Source organism: Pongo abelii, chromosome 16 (assembly GCF_028885655.2).
Source record: "Pongo abelii isolate AG06213 chromosome 16, NHGRI_mPonAbe1-v2.0_pri, whole genome shotgun sequence".
In the NCBI taxonomy this organism is placed as follows: domain Eukaryota; kingdom Metazoa; phylum Chordata; class Mammalia; order Primates; family Hominidae; genus Pongo; species Pongo abelii.
This window is the reverse complement of record NC_072001.2, coordinates 45,635,026-45,650,707: the sequence shown is the minus strand read 5'-3', so window position 1 is coordinate 45,650,707 and position 15,682 is coordinate 45,635,026. Positions and strand designations below refer to the sequence as shown.

The window sequence follows — 15,682 nt, the reverse complement described above, 5'->3', positions numbered from 1 at the left end:
CTGGAACAAGTTGAACAATGAAATTAATAATGACAGTACCGTATTGAATTACACCCCAAAGAATATGATTCCAAACTGAAAAAAATTAAATACTTGAATAAATTAAGTGGCGGAAGAAGGGACTGCACTTTCTTAGAGAAAAAGTTCCAATTAATAAATGTAGAATAAATGAGGGAAATACAAAATTGCCACTAAAATATCACAGTAATAATTTTTACAGATAAGATACACCAGTAGACACTAAAATCAGTGGATGAAAGTTTGAGGAAAAACAGGATTTTCTATAGTCTCCAAGATTTTTTTTTTGGGGGGTGCTGTTGGGCATGGAGTCTTGCTCTGCCACCCAGGCTGGAGTGCAGTGGTGCCATCTCAGCTCAATGCAAACCCCGCCTCCCAGGTTCAAGCTATTCTCCTGTCTCAGCCTTCTGTGTAGCCGGGTCTACAGGCGTGTGCCACCATGCCTGGCTAATTTTTGTATTTTTAGTGGAGACAGGGTTTCACCATGCTGACCAGGCTGGTCCTGAACTCCTGACCTCGTGATCTGCCCGCCTCTGCCTCCCAAAGTGCTGGGATTACAGGCGTGAGCCACCTTGCCCAGCTAGTCTCCAATATTTTTTGAGACAGGGTCTCCTTCTGTCCAAGGCCAATGGTGCAATCATGGCTCACTGCAGCCTCCATTCCCCTCCAGGCTCAAGCCATCCTCCCACCTCAGCCTCCCAAGTAGCTGGGACCACAGGCATGCACCACCAACATAGCTTTTGTGTGTGTGTGTGTGTGTAGAGATGGCGTATCACTATGTTGCCCAGGCTGATCTCAAAATACTGGACTCAAGTGATCCTCCTGCCTCAGCTTTCCAAAGCACTGGGATTACAGGTGTGAGCCACCACATTCAGCCATGTTCATTAATCATAAAGGACAATATAGCAACATTCAGTGGAGAGACCCCCAACCACCACCTTAACATCAAAGTTCACATCACCAGAAATAGGACATGTCGGTATCCAGTAACCTCTGATACAATGCACCGAGAATAAGGTATTGCATGAGACATACTTATACTATAAAACTATTTGTTGTCTAAAATTTGAATTTAACTAGCATCCTGTATTTTTCTTTGCCTAATCTGTCAACCTTGAGAAGGGAAAATCACTTCTATGGTATTTTTTTGCCAAAAACACATAACTTCAATCCAACCATAAGAAAACCATAGACATGATCCTTTTGTATTTCGTAAGCATGATGATTGGGTTTTCACATACATGTCTGAGAAGTGCCTCTCTCAAACCTTGTTACGTCAGCACATTACCTGTCTTACATGAAAAAAAAAAAGAAAAAAAAGAAACAGCAGATAAATACATTCCAAAAAATTACTAACCACGAAGCAAGAAAAGACTGAGAAACTATCATAGGAAAAAGAAATTGATAACAATATACACAGAAATGAACAAGTTAGAATCAAAGCTGGCTCCAGGAGAGACGAAATATCTAAACCAAAGGTTGGCAAACTTTTTCTGTAGGGAGCTAGACACTGAATATTTAAGGCTTTGTGGGCCATTTGAGTAGTTGCAGCTACTCAACTCTCTGCCACTGTAGTGGGAACACAACCATAGAAGACATGTACATGAATGAGCTTGACTGTATTCCAGCAAAACTATTTACAAAAACAGGAAGCAGGCCAGATCTGGCCAAAGGGCCATAGTTTGCTAACCCCTGATCTTAACAGACCATCTTCCATTGAAGAAGTTTTTCAAATAACTAATCCTCTGCTGAAACACCAAGTCTTGTCAATTTAAAAGGATTATTATATCAAACTTTAAAAGATGATTCAAAAGAAATTTTTTTTTGAAACAGGGTCTTGCTGTGTCACCCAGGCTGGAGTGCAGCAGCATGATCACAGCTCACCACAGCCTCGACTTCCCAGGCTCAAGCAATCCTCCCACCACAGCCTCCTGAGTAGCTAGGACTACAGGTGTGCAGCACCACGCCTGGCTTTTTTTTTTTCTATGTTGCCCTGTCTGGACTCAAACTCCTGGGCTCAAGCAATCCTCCTGCCTCAGCCTCCCAAAGTGCTAAGATTACAGATGTGAGCCACCGTGTCTGGCTCTCAAATTTTTTTACTTTTCATCCCCATTTCACTCTCCCACCCAAATCATTCTGATGTGCTTAGAGTATATCTTTTTGTTTGTATGTGTTCTTGCAAAAAGTAATTGTTTTATATGTTGTATTTATATACTGTATATGTTGTTTAATTTACAAATAGTAATATATCTCATTTTATGGGCGGATCATGAGGTCAGGAGTTCAAGACCAGCCTGGTCAACATAGTAAAAGTCCGTCTCTACTAAAAATACAAAAAAATAAGCTGGGCATGATGGTGGGCACCTGTAGTCCCAGCTACTGGGGAGGCTGAGGCAGGAGAATTTCTTGAGCCCAGGAGTCGGAGGTTGAAGTGAGCTGAGATCGTGCCACTGCACTCCAGCCTTGGCGACACAGCAAGACTCTGTCTCAAAAAAAAAAAAAAAAAAAAAGTTTTTCACTCAGTATTCTGCCTAGGTGTTTAATCTGTTGATTTCGATTCTTGCATAGTATTAATATTTCATGTGTGCAACTACCACATTTTACCTATCCATTCTTCTCAGTGATGGATTTGCAAATGTCCTCCAACTCATTGCCACTTCAAATAAAGTCTTAATAAAAAATTCCTTACATGTTCTCTCATAACCTATGCAAACATTGCTGAGTCATAGGAACCTATAATGGTTCCAATATCCTCAAAGTCCTGCCAAAATCTGGCATCATCTGGCTTCCTAAATTTTGCCAACTTAATAGGTATAAAGTTTTTATTACTTTTTTAACTATTCATAAACCTTGAAAAAGAAAACTACCACCTTTGTTTCCTATTAAAGGAGTATAACAGTAATAACAAAACCTAAAGAATATATTGTGAAAGCAAAAACCACAGAAAAATTCAAATACTGATGCAAAATTCTAAAATATAACTGGACTCCAACAACACATTAAAAGAATAGTATATCAGAATCATAAATATATATTACAGGATTTATTCCAGGAATGCAAGAATAGTTCAATATTAGCCCAAAAATAGATAGATGGATGGATGAATGAATGAAATCATCTCCAAAGACTCTGAAATACCCATTCTGGATAAGAATATGCTATAAAGTAGGAATAGTTGGATATTTCCTTAGTATTGCAAAAATATATCTATCTCAGCTCAAAAGCTATAAAAAAGCCAGGTGTGTTGGCTCACGCCTGTAATCCCAGCACTTTCGGAGGCCGAGATGGATGGATCACCTGAGGTCAGGGGTTCGAGACCAGCCTGGACAACATGGTGAAACCCAATCTCTACTAAAAATACAAAAATTAGCCGGGCATGGTGGCAGGCACCTGTAATCCCAGCTACTCGGGAGGCCAAGGCAGGAGAATTGCTTAAAGTTCAAGGCGAAGGTTGCAGTGAGCTGAGATCACGCCACTGCACTCCAGCCTGGGCAACAGAGCGAGACACCGTCTCAAAAAAAAAAAAAAAAAAAATTAAGATAGGTACATGTATTAGCAGCTACTAAATTAGTAGTGCAGGTCTAGAGAACCAACCAAAAAAATAGATGCAAAATTAATTCACAGAAATCAATAGCTTTAATACACACAAAATAATCAGAAGATATAAAGGAAGGAAAAAACCTATTTACAAGAATAACAAAAAACTTAAAATACTTAGAAATAAATCTGACAAGAAATGTGAGAGACATATGAAGAAAACTGTAAAAACATAAAAAGAAAGCTTGAACCTAGTACGTTTTTGGTTAGAAAGCTCTATAGCATAAGACGTGGTTTCTCCCTAAGTCAATCCACGTGATCATATTAAAAATAGTAACAAGTTCTTGCAATTGAACTAGACAAGGTGATCCTAAATTGCATATAAAAAATAAACAACAGGCCAGGTGCGGTGGCTCACGCCTGTAATCCCAGAACTTTGGGAGGTTGAGGTAGGCAGATCACTCGAGGTTAGGAGTTTGAGATAAGCCTGGCCAACATGGTGAAACCCTATCTCTACTAAAAATACAAAAATTAGCCAGGCATGGGGGCGGACGCCTGTAATCCCAGCTACTCAGCAGGCTGAGACAGGAGAATCGCTTGAACCCAGGAGGTGGGGGTTGCAGTAAGCTGAGATCACGCCACTGCACTCCAGCCCGAGTGAGATAGTGAGTCTCCATCTCAAAAAATAAAAAATAAAACAAACAAACAAACAAACAGGCTGGGTGCAGTGGCTCATGCCTGTAATCCCAGCACTTTGTTCAGCTGAGGTGGGCAAATCACCTGAGGTCAAGAGTTTGAGACCAGCCTAGCCAACACCAAAAACCCCATCTCTATTAAAAATACAAGAAAAATTAGCCAGGCATGGAGGGTGATGCATGCCTGTAGTCGCAGGTACTTGGAGTGCTGAGCCAGGAAGAATCGCTTGAACCTGGGAGGCAGAGGTTGCAGTGAGTCAAGATGGCGCCACTGCACTCCAGCCTGAATGACAGAGCAAGACTCCATCTCAAAAAAATAAACAAACAAACAACAGATCAGTAACACAGAGGCACAGCAAGATGGCAGAATAGGACCCGTCAGTGATAGTTCCCCACAGAAACATCAATTTGAACAACTATCCACACAAGAAAATATCTTCACTAGAGCTAGGAAAACCAGTTGACAGATAAAAGTACTAGATTTTACAAGGAGAAAAAGATGCATTAAAGATAACAGGAAGGACAGTCTCATATTATCTGTACCAACCTTCCCCCAACCCTAGGTAGTGATGAGAGACACTGTCCACATGGCAGAAGGAGAGGTTAGTGGACATGGGACTTTGCCTTACAGCCCAGTACTAAGTCTGCCACAGTAATACACAGAACCAGAAAAAACCCCACAGCCTAATTCCAGGCCTGTGACCATGGACAAAGATTGTGGACCCACACTAAGCACCAGAAAAGAATACACCACCCCATCAGGATGAATGCGATTCTCACATCACTGGGCCCCAAACAAATTTCAACATGGTAGCAGCCTGGGCCTTGGGCATGACCCATTTCCACCCTGGTCCAAGAGGCCATAGGCTTCAGGTGTAACCCTGCATAGCATCAGCTGTGGCAGCCACAGGACTGCCCACATCACCTTTCCCTCCAACTGTAGGCAACATGGTGCAGAGAAAGACACCATCTGCTTTGGGGAAGGAGACGGAATTATGCATGAAACTTTTCCTTGGAACCCAGTACCAAGCCCACAACAACAAAACCAGCACCTGGTTCAGGGCCCTGGCCAGCATTATCACACAAGGTGGGGAACTCTCCCTGGGTCTTACTCAGGTCCATCTGGGCCAGGGACACTGGAGTCTATGTTACAGTCCCAGCTACATAGGCTTACAGTGCCCTCTAGTGCTAAGATGGCTACAGTGACCACAGGCTTAGGGAACTCAACAGTCAGGCTCCTTTGAATTCCTGGAAGGCCCTCTGAAAGACAGGTACAAACAAGGCCAGATTGCAAAAACTGGAATAAATATCAATTCCTTCAATGCCCAGATATTGACACACAATGGAAAGCATCAAGAACATTAAGGGAACTATGACCTCACCAAACCAACTAAATAAGGTGCCAGTGATCCATCCTGAAAAGATTGAGAAGTATAATCTAAGACAGGGAATTCGAAATAGTTGTTTTGAGGTAGCCCAACAAACTTCAAGAAAACAGAGAGAAATAATTCAGAAATCTAAGAGAGAAACTTTACAAAGAGATTAAAATAATCTTGGCCAGGTGTGGTGGCTCACGCCTGTAATCCCAGCACTTTGGGAGGCCGAGGCAGTCGGATCACCTGAGGTCAGGAGTTCGAGACCAGCCTGACCAACATGGTAAAACCCCATCTCTACTAAAAATACAAAAAAAATTAGCCAGGCATTGTGGCAGGTGCCTGTAATCCCAGCTAATCGGGAGGCTGAGGCAGGAGAATTGCTTGAACCCGGAAGGCGGAGGTTGCAGTGAGCCGAGATCACGCCACTGCACTCAAGCCTGGGCAACAAGAGCAAAACTCCATCTCAAAATAAATAAATAAGTAAATAATAATAATAATCTTTAAAAAATCAAACAGAAATCCTGGAGGTGAAACACACTGAACAAACAAAAATGCATCAAAATGCTGTCTCGACAGCAGAAATTATAAAGCAGAAGAATAAATCTGTGAGCTCAAAGACAGGATATTTGAAAATACAGAGGAGGAAAGAAAAAAAAGAATGAAAAAGAACAAAAGAAAGCTTAAAGAATCTGTGGGATAGTGTCAAAAGAACAAATGTGGCCAGGCGCGGTGGCTCACGCCTGTAATCCTAGCACTTTGGGAGGCCGAGGTGGGTGGATCACAGGGTCAGGAGTTCAAAACCAGCCTGACCAACATGGTGAAACCCTGTCTCTACTAAAAATACAAAAAAAAAAAAAAATCAGCCGGGCGTGGTGGCTGGTACCTATAATCTCAGCTACTTGGGAGGCTGAGGCAGGAGAATTGCTTGAACCCTGGAGGCGGAGGCTGCAGTGGGCAGGGATTGTGCCACTGCACTCCAGCCTGGGTGAACAGTGCAAGACTCCATCTAAAAAAAAAAAAAAAAAAAAAAAAAAAAAATGTACAAGTCACTGGCATTCAAGAGGGAGTGCAGAATGAGAACGGAGGGGAGTAGAAAGTTTATTCAAAGCAATAATAACAAGGAACTTTCCAAACCTAGAGAAAAATATAAATATTCACGTACAGAAAGGTAAAAAGTTCCCAATTAAATTTAACGAAATAAGACTACTCCAAGGCATATAATAATCAAATTCTCAAAGGTCAAGGACAAAGAAAAGGTCATAAAACCAGCAAGAGAAGAGAAGCAAATAGGCTAGGTGCGGTGGCTTATGCTTGTAATCCCAACGGTTTAGGAGACTATGGTAGTAGGATTGCTTGAGGCCAGAAGTTCAAGACCAGCCTAGGCAACATAGTGAGACTCCCATTTCTACAAAACACTTAAATTAAATTGTAATTTTTAAAAAAGAAAACAGGCAAATAACAAGTAAAGGAGCTCCAATAGGTCTGGCAGCAGACTTCTTGGGAAAAACCTTACAGGCTAGGAGGGAGTGGGATGACAGTCAAAGTGCTGAAGGAAAAAATATCAACCAAGAAAACTTCATCCAGTAAAACTATCCTTCAGACATGAAGAAGAGATGAAAGACTTTCCCAGACAAATGAAAATTGGGGAAATTCATCAACACGAGACCTGTCTTATAACAACTGCTGGGAGGAGCCAAGATGGCCGAATAGGGACAGCTCCGGTCTACAGCTCCCAGCGTGAGCAACGCAGAAGACGGGTGATTTCTGCATTTCCATCTGAGGTACTGGGTTCATCTCACTAGGGAGTGCCAGACAGTGGGCGCAGGACAGTGGGGACAGCGCACCGTGTGCCAGCCGAAGCAGGGCGAGGCATTGCCTCACTCGGGAAGCACAAGGGATCAGGGAGTTCCCTTTCCTGGTCAAGGAAAGGGGTGACAGACGGCACCTGGAAAATCGGGCCACTCCCACCCGAATACTGCGCTTTTCTGACAGGCTTAGGAAACGGCGCACCAGGAGATTATATCCCACACCTGGCTCGAAGGGTCCTACGCCCACGGAGTCTCGCTGATTGCTAGCACAGCAGTCTGAGATCAAACTGCAAGGTGGCAGCGAGGCTGGGGGAGGGGTGCCCGCCATTGCCCAGGCTCGCTTAGGTAAACAAAGCAGGCTGGAAGCTCGAACTGGGTGGAGCCCACCACAGCTAAAGGAGGCCTGCCTGCCTCTGTAGGCTCCACCTCTGGGGGCAGGGCACGGACAAAAAGACAGCAGTAACCTCTGCAGACTTAAATGTATCTGTCTGACAGCTTTGAGGAGAGCAGTGGTTCTCCCAGCACGCAGCTGGAGATCTGAGAACGGGCAGACTGCCTCCTCAAGTGGGTCCCTGACCCCTGACCCCCGAGCAGCCTAACTGGGAGGCACCACCCAGTAGGGGCAGACTGACACCTCATACGGCCGGGTACTCCTCTGAGACAAAACTTCCAGAGGAACGATCAGACAGCAGCATTCGCAGATCACAAAAATCCGCGGTTCTGCAGACACCCCTGCTGATATCCAGGCAAACAGGGTCTGGAGTGGACCTCTAGCAAACTCCAACAGACCTGCAATTGAGGGTCCTGTCTGTTAGAAAGAAAACTAACAAACAGAAAGGACATCCCCACCAAAAACCCATCTGTGCAACACCATCACCAAAGACAGAAAGTAGATAAAACCACAAAGATGGGGAAAAAACAGAGCAGAAAAACTGGAAACTCTAAAAAGCAGAGCACCTCTCCTCCTCCAAAGGAACGCAGTTCCTCACCAGCAACGGAACAAAGCTGGATGGAGAATGACTTTGACGAGTTGAGAGAAGAAGGCTTCAGACGATCAAACTACTCCGAGCTACAGGAGGAAATTCAAACCAAAGGCAAAGAAGTTGAAAACTTTGAAAAAACTTTAGACGAATGTATAACTAGAATAACCAATACAGAGAAGTGTTTAAAGGAGCTGATGGAGCTGAAAGCCAAGGCTCGAGAACTACGTGAAGAATGCAGAAGCCTCAGGAGCCGATGCCACCAACTGGAAGAAAGAGTATCAGTGATGGAAGATGAAATGAATGAAATGAAGCGAAAAGGGAAGTGTAGAAAAAAAAGAATAAAAAGAAGCGAACAAAGCCTCCAAGAAATGTGAGACTATGTGAAAAGACCAAATCTACGTCTGATTGGTGTACCTGAAAGTGACGGGGAGAATGGAACCAAGTTGGAAAACACTTTGCAGGATATTATCCAGGAAAACTTCCCCAATCTAGCAAGGCAGGCCAACATTCAGATTCAGGAAATACAGAGAACACCACAAAGATACTCCTAGAGAAGAGCAACTCCAAGACACATAATTGTCAGATTCACCAAAGTTGAAATGAAGGAAAAAATGTTAAGGGCAGCCAGAGAGAAAGGTCGGGTTACCCTCAAAGGGAAGCCCATCAGACTAACAGCTGATCTCTCGGCAGAAACTCTACAAGCCAGAAGAGAGTGGGGGCTAATATTCAACATTCTTAGAGAAAAGAATTTTCAACCCAGAAATTCATATCCAGCCAAACTAAGCCTCATAAGTGAAGGAGAAATAAAATACTTTACAGACAAGCAAATGCTGAGAGATTTTGTCACCACCAGGCCTGCCCTAAAAGAGCTCCTGAAGGAAGCACTAAACATGGAAAGGCACAACCGCTACCAGCCGCTGCAAAATCATGCCAAAATGTAAAGACCATAGAGACTAGGAAGAAACTGCATCAACTAACGAGCAAAATAACCAGCTAACATCATAATGACAGGATCAAATTCACACATAACAATATTAACTTTAAATGTAAATGGACTAAATGGTCCAATTAAAAGACACAGACTGGCAAATTGGATAAAGAGTCAAGACCCATAAGTGTGCTGTATTCAGGAAACTCATCTCACGTGCAGAGATACACATAGGCTCAAAATAAAAGGATGGAGGAAGATCTACCAAGCAAATGGAAAACAAAAAAAGGCAGGGGTTGCAATCCTCGTCTCTGATAAAACAAACTTTAAACCAACAAAGATCAAAAGAGACAAAGAAGGCCATTACATAATGGTAAAGGGATCAATTCAACAAGAAGAGCTAACTATCCTAAATATATATGCACCCAATACAGGAGCACCCAGAGTCCTAAAGCAAGTCCTGAGTGACCTACAAAGAGACTTAGACTCCCACACAATAATAATGGGAGACTTTAACACCCCACTGTCAACATTAGACAGATCAACGAGACAGAAAGTTAACAAGGACACCCAGGAATTGAACTCAGCTCTGCACCAAGCGGACCTAACAGACATCTACAGAACTCTCCACCCCAAATCAACAGAATATACATTTTTTTCAGCACCACACCACACCTATTCCAAAATTGACCACGTAGTTGGAAGTAAAGCTCTCCTCAGCAAATGTAAAAGAACAGAAATTATAACAAACTGTCTCTCAGACCACAGTGCAATCAAACTAGAACTCAGGATTAAGAAACTCACTCAAAACCGCTCAACTACATGGAAACTGAACAACCTGCTCCTGAATGACTACTGGGTACATAACGAAATGAAGGCAGAAATAAAGACGTTCTTTGAAACCAACGAGAACAAAGACACAACGTACCAGAAACTCTGGGACACATTCAAAGCAGTGTGGAGAGGGAAGTTTATAGCACTAAATGCCCACAAGAGAAAGCAGGAAAGATCCAAAATTGACACCCTAACATCACAATTAAAAGAACTAGAAAAGCAAGAGCAAACACATTCAAAAGCTAGCAGAAGGCAAGAAATAACTAAAATCAGAGCAGAACTGAAGGAAATAGAGACACAAAAAACCCTTCAAAAAATTAATGAATCCAGGAGCTGGTTTTTTGAAAGGATCAACAAAACTGATAGACCGCTAACAAGACTAATAAAGAAAAAAAGAGAGAGGAATCAAATAGACGCAATAAAAAATGATAAAGGGGATATCACCACTGATCCCACAGAAATACAAACTACCATCAGAGAATACTACAAACACCTCTATGCAAATAAACTAGAAAATCTAGAGAAAATGGATAAATTCCTGGACACATACACTCTCCCAAGACTAAAACAGGAAGAAGTTGAATCACTGAATAGACCAATAACAGGCTCTGAAATTGTGGCAATAATCAATAGCTTACCAACCAAAAAGAGTCCAGGACCAGATGGATTCACAGCCGAATTCTACCAGAGGTACAAGGAGGAACTGGTATCATTCCTTCTGAAACTATTCCAAACAATAGAAAAAGAGGGAATCCTCCCTAACTCATTTTATAAGGCCAGCATCATCCTGATACCAAAGCCTGGCAGAGACACAACCAAAAAAGAGAATTTTAGACCAATATCCTTGATGAACATTGATGCAAAAATCCTCAATAAAATACTGGCAAACCGAATCCAGCGGCACATCAAAAAGCTTATCCACCATGATCAAGTGGGCTTCATCCCTGGGATGCAAGCCTGGTTCAATATATGCAAATCAATAAATGTAATCCAGCATATAAACAGAACCAAAGACAAAAACCACATGATTATCTCAACAGATGCAGAAAAGGCCTTTGACAAAATTCCACAACCCTTCATGCTAAAAACTCTCAATAAATTAGGTATTGATGGGATGTATCTCAAAATAATAAGAGCTATCTATGAGAAACCCACAGCCAATATCATACTGAATGGGCAAAAACTGGAAGCCTTCCCTATGAAAACTGGCACAAGACAGGGATGCCCTCTCTCACCACTCCTATTCAACATAGTGTTGGAAGCTCTGGCCAGGGCAATTAGGCAGGAGAAGGAAATAAAGGGTATTCAATTAGGAAAAGAGGAAGTCAAATTGTCCTTGTTTGCAGATGACATGATTGTATATCTAGAAAACCCCATTGTCTCAGCCCAAAATCTCCTTAAGCTGATAAGCAACTTCAGCAAAGTCTCAGGATACAAAATCAATGTACAAAAATCACAAGCATTCTTATACACCAATAACAGACAAACAGAGAGCCAAATCATGAGTGAACTCCCATTCACAATTGCTTCAAAGAGAATAAAATACTTAGGAATCCAACTTACAAGGGATGTGAAGGACCTCTTCAAGGAGAACTACAAACCACTGCTCAATGAAATAAAAGAGGATACAAACAAATGGAAGAACATTCCATGCTCATGGGTAGGAAGAACCAATATTGTGAAAATGGCCATACTTCCCAAGGTAATTTATAGATTCAATGCCATCCCCATCAAGCTACCAATGACTTTCTTCACAGAATTGGAAAAAACTACCTTAAAGTTCATATGGAACCAAAAAAGAGCCCACATTGCCAAGTCAATCCTAAGCCAAAAGAACAAAGCTGGAGGCATCACTCTACCTGACTGCAAACTATACTACAAGGCTACAGTAACCAAAACAGCATGGTACTGGTACCAAAACAGAGATCTAGATCAATGGAACAGAACAGAGCCCTCAGAAATAATGCCACATATCTACAACTATCTGATCTTTGACAAACCTGAGAAAAACAAGCAATGGGGAAAGGATTCCCTATTTAATAAATGGTGCTGGGAAAACTGGCTAGCCATATGTAGAAAGCTGAAACTGGATCCCTTCCTTACACCTTATACAAAAATTAATTCAAGATGGATTAAAGACTTAAACGTTAGACCTAAAACCATAAAAACCCTAGAAGAAAACCTAGGCATTACCATTCAGGACATAGGCATAGGCAAGGACTTCATGTCTAAAACACCAAAAGCAATGGCAACAAAAGCCAAAATTGACAAATGGGATCTAATTAAACTAAAGAGCTTCTGCACAGCAAAAGAAACTACCAGCAGAGTGAACAGGCAACCTACAAATTGGGAGAAAATTTTTGCAACCTACTCATCTGACAAAGGGCTAATATCCAGAATCGACAATGAACTCAAACAAATTTACAAGAAAAAAACAAACAACCCCATCAAAAAGTGGGCGAAGGATATGAACAGACACTTCTCAAAAGAAGACATTTATGCAGCCAAAAGACACATGAAAAAATGCTCATCATCACTGGCCATCAGAGAAATGCAAATCAAAACCACAATGAGATACCATCTCATACCAGTTAGAATGGCGATCATTAAAAAGTCAGGAAACAACAGGTGCTGGAGAGGATGTGGAGAAATAGGAACACTTTTACACTGTTGGTGGGACTGTAAACTAGTTCCACCATTGTGGAAGTCAGTATGGCAATTCCTCAAGGATCTAGAACTAGAAATACCATTTGATCCAGCCATCCCATTACTGGGTATATACCAAAGGACTATAAATCATGCTGCTATAAAGACACATGCACATGCATGTTTATTGCAGCACTATTCACAATAGCAAAGACTTGGAACAAACCCAAATGTCCAACAATGATAGACTGGATTAAGAAAATGTGGCACATATATACCATGGAATACTATGCAACCATAAAAAATGATGAGTTCATGTCCTTTGTAGGGACATGGATGAAATTGGAAATCATCATTCTCAGTAAACTATCGCAAGGACAAAAAACCAAACACCGCATGTTCTCACTCATAGATGGGAATTGAACAATAAGAACACATGGACACAGGAAGGGGAACATCACACTCTGGGGACTGTTGTGGAGTGGGGGGAGGGGGGACGGATGGCATTAGGAGATATACCTAATGCTAAATGGCAAGTTAATGGGTGCAGCACACCAGCATGGCACATGTATACATATGTAACTAACCTGCACATTGTGCACATGTACCCTAAAACTTAAAAGTATAATAATAATAATAAAAAAAAACTAAAAAAAAAAAAAAAAAGAAAAAAAAACAACTGCTAAAGGCAGTTCTTCAATCTGAAAGAAAAGGATGCTTATGTGTAACAAGCAAACATCTGAAAGTATAAAACTCACTGGTAAAACTAAGTACACAGACAAATTCAGAATACTCTAATATTATAACTGTGATAGATAGACCACTCCTATCTTTGCTATGAAGAATAAAAGACAAAACAATTAAAAATAATAACAACAGGCCGGGCGCAGTGGCTCATGCCTGTAATCCCAACACTTTGGGAGGCCGAGGTAGGCAGATCAAGAGGTCAGGAGTTGGAGACCAGCCTGGCCAACATAGCGAAATTCCGTCTCTATTTTCTACTAAAAATACAAAAATTAGCCAGGCATGGTGGTGCGCGCCTGTAATCCCAGCTACTCAGGAGGCTGAGGCAGGAGAATCATTTGAACCCGGGAGGCAGAGGTTGCAGTGAACCGAGATCGTGCCACTGTACTCCAGCTTGGGTGACAGAGCAAGACTCTGACTGAAAAAAAAAAAAAAAAATTTAATCGTATTTGTTCTGTAACTGGGAAGATAAACTAGTAACTGACATTATCATTGTGGAGTCTGCTGAAAGGGCTGGTTTCTGTTTAGCCCTTAGGGAAGAACGCCTAATATCTGTTAGCGAGGAAGGGGATATAAGGAGGTGTGTCCAACCTCCCATCAGGTCATGGTCATGCATTCAGCTTTTTTTTTTTTTTTTTTTTTTTTGAGTCAGAGTCTCACACTGTCACCTGCACTGGAGTGCAATGACGATCTCGGGTCACTCCAACCTCCACCCTCCCGGGTTCAAGCAATTCTCCTGCCTCAGCCTCCCAGGAAGCTGGGATTACAGGTGCATGCCGCCACGCCTGGCTAATTTTTTGTATTTTTAGTAGAGATGGGGTTTCACTATGTCGGGCAAGCTGGTCTCGAACTCCTGACTTTGTGATTCGCCTGCCTCAGCCTCCCAAAGTGCTGGGATTACAGGCATGAGCCACCGTGCCTGGCCAGGGCATTTATTTCAACATCTTCTGTTGGTCATGCGCTCAGCTTTTAAGGTTTCTCTGGGGTCTCCCTGGCTGAGAGGAGGTCTGTTCAGTCAGTTGGAGGCTTAGAATTTTACTTTTATTTATCAATCAACATACAAAAATCAGTAGTGTTTCTATAGACCAAAAGCAAACTATCTGAAAAGGAAAGCAAGAACACAATCCCATTTATAATAGCTACAAAAAAATAAAGTCCCTAGGAATAAACTTAACCAAAGAGGTGAAAGATCTCTACAACGAAAACTGTAAAACACGGATGAAAGAAATTAAAGATGACATGAATCAGTGGAAAGATATCCCATGTTCATGGATTGGAAGAATATTGTTAAAATGTCCATATCACCCAAAGCAATCTACAGATTCAATGCAATCTCTATCAAAATACTAATAACATTCTTCACAGAAAAAACAATCCTAAAATTCATATGGACCCACAAAAGACCCCAAAGAGCCAAAGAAATTCTGAGCAAAACAAAGCTGGAGGCATCACAGTACCTGACTTCAAAAAATACTACCAAGCTATAGTAATCAAAACAGCATGGCACTGGCATAAAAACTGACACATAGACTAAAGGAACAGAACAGAGAACACAGAAATCCACACATTTACAGCCAAGTGATTTTTGACAAAGACACTAAGAACACACAAAGGAGAAAGCACAATCTCTGTGATAAATGATGCTGAGAAAACTGGATATCCACATACAGAAGCATGAAACTAGACCCCTATCTCTTACCATATACAAAAAGGATCAAAAACTTAAATCTTACACCAGAAAATATGAAACTACAAGAAGAAAACATAGGAGAAATGCTTTATGACATTGGATTGGGCAAAGAATTTTTGGATAAGACCTCAAGAGCACAAGTAACAAAAGCAAAAATAGACAAATGAGGTTACATCAAACTAAAAAGATTCTGCACAGCTAAGGAAAAAAGAGTGAAGAGACACCCCACAGAATGGGAGAATGTATTTGCAAACTATGCATATGACAAAGGTTAATATCCAGAATATATAAGGAATTCAAATAATAGCAAAAAATCCCAAAGAATCCAACTTTAAAATGGGCAAAAACCTGATTTCACATTTCTCCAAAAAAGACATTCAAATGGCCAACAGGTGTATGAAAAAAATGCTCAACATCACTAGT

At 41.6% G+C, this 15,682-nt stretch overlaps 1 protein-coding gene and 1 non-coding gene across 11 annotated transcripts in view; one reads left to right on the top strand and one right to left on the bottom strand.

Annotated features, from left to right (window-relative positions):
• The window catches only part of STARD9 (StAR related lipid transfer domain containing 9), a 151,375-nt gene that overhangs the window by 10,878 nt on the left and 124,815 nt on the right, over positions 1–15,682 (bottom strand). The window lies entirely within an intron of this gene.
• LOC112129293 (small nucleolar RNA U13) lies at positions 1,216–1,316 on the top strand. The gene has a single exon (XR_002911699.1). It is a non-coding gene; the product is annotated as a small nucleolar RNA U13 (small nucleolar RNA).